We start from the raw sequence: 1,451 nt of genomic DNA on the forward strand, positions 1-1,451 counted from the left end.
CCGAAACTGGAGCTAGCGGACCCATGCCGAACCCGGCGCGCTGGGGGTGATCGGGGGCTCCGAGGCAATCGTTTTTGGCGTGAAAGAACAGCGGGCCTGCCAAGTCAGCGCCCTTGCGCCCTCATTGCCTCACTTTCCTGCGGGGAATCAATGCCAAGGCTGCCACCGGTCAGCCTCCCATTGATTCCTCACGGGCGGCGCCGTGCGGCGACGCGCCCCCTCCCGCCACGCGTTCACGCGTTGCCACCCCCCGTCCGCTATAAAAGTCGTGTCCCTCCCACGCCGGGGACGCACCCGCCCGCAGACCCCCCCTATCTTTTCATCTCTCGCAGCCGATGGGTGAACGCTTCCCTGGCGACACGCCGGCGGCCAACGGCTTCGGCCGCCGTTCTCTGCACGAGTGGGAAGCCCACCTCCTCTACGAGGCGAACTACCCGGCGCCCTCGACATGCCGGGACGGTGGAAGCTCACCGCCGGGGGCGTCCAGTCCCCTCGCTCATGCAGAGAACGTCGAACACCCTGTCGGAGGAGGAGCGGGCCCTCCGGGAGTACGACGCCGGCAACCACGAGTCATGGGCGTGGCCGCTTGTGGTGGGGCGCCCCCAGCTGCATGCTCCACGCCGTCCTCGAGCACCTCGAGGGCGGCAACGATCCGCCGCTCGAGTACCCGGCAGCCCCGGTCCCCCGCCGGAGTGGCGGCCCGTGGCTGCCGGGGCAAATGTTGGGTGGGTCGTCGTCGTCGTCTTCCTCCCACTCCTCCGGGTCGCCATCAGCGTCAAGGCTGAGCCCGTGGAAACGCCGCTCGGTCGGTGCACCCTGGGCGCCACCCTCGTCATCAACGAGGGCGGCCGTGCCTCCTCCTCAGCTTCCCCCGCCTCGTCAAGCCGAAGACGGAGCCGAGGCTCGTTGCCGTGAAGAGCTAGCATGATGACACACTCGACGACGAGGCCGCCATGAAGTGGGCGCGGGAGGATTGGGCCCGGCTGGAGATGGAGCGCCAATGCCACGCCCTGGAAGAGATTGCCGCGCGCCGCCGTGGCCGCGACGAGGGAGGCGTCATCGTGCTCGAGGACAGCAACGACGACGCGCCGCCGCCAGCCAAACCAGTCCGCCACTGCGACCTCGGGCAAGAGTGCAACAGGGACGGCCGTGTGAAGAAGGAGAAGGAGGACGACGACGATGGCGGCGACGACGGCGACTACACCGCGTTCAGCAAGTTCTTCGACCAGTAGGCGCGGCAGCAGCCCTTTGTTTCCTTTTTAGTAGATTTTATGTTTTCTATATGTAAAAAAACTGTGAGCGCCTAAATATCACTGAATCTATGTTGTGTTTGCCAAATTTTGGCCGAATGCCTTTTAAAAATGGTTACAAAAAGGGCGTTGGGGGTGACCTGGGGGTGGCGGCTGGGAAACCGATCACCCGAAAAAATCAGCGGTTCGCCGCCAAGCGGC

The 1,451-nt window shown here is 65.1% G+C and overlaps 1 protein-coding gene across 1 annotated transcript in view; it reads left to right on the forward strand.

Annotated features, from left to right (window-relative positions):
• The window catches only part of LOC119284308 (auxin response factor 3-like), an 11,838-nt gene that overhangs the window by 1,444 nt on the left and 8,943 nt on the right, over nucleotides 1–1,451 (forward strand). The window lies entirely within an intron of this gene.

This window comes from Triticum dicoccoides, chromosome 4A, assembly GCF_002162155.2.
Source record: "Triticum dicoccoides isolate Atlit2015 ecotype Zavitan chromosome 4A, WEW_v2.0, whole genome shotgun sequence".
Classification (NCBI taxonomy): domain Eukaryota; kingdom Viridiplantae; phylum Streptophyta; class Magnoliopsida; order Poales; family Poaceae; genus Triticum; species Triticum dicoccoides.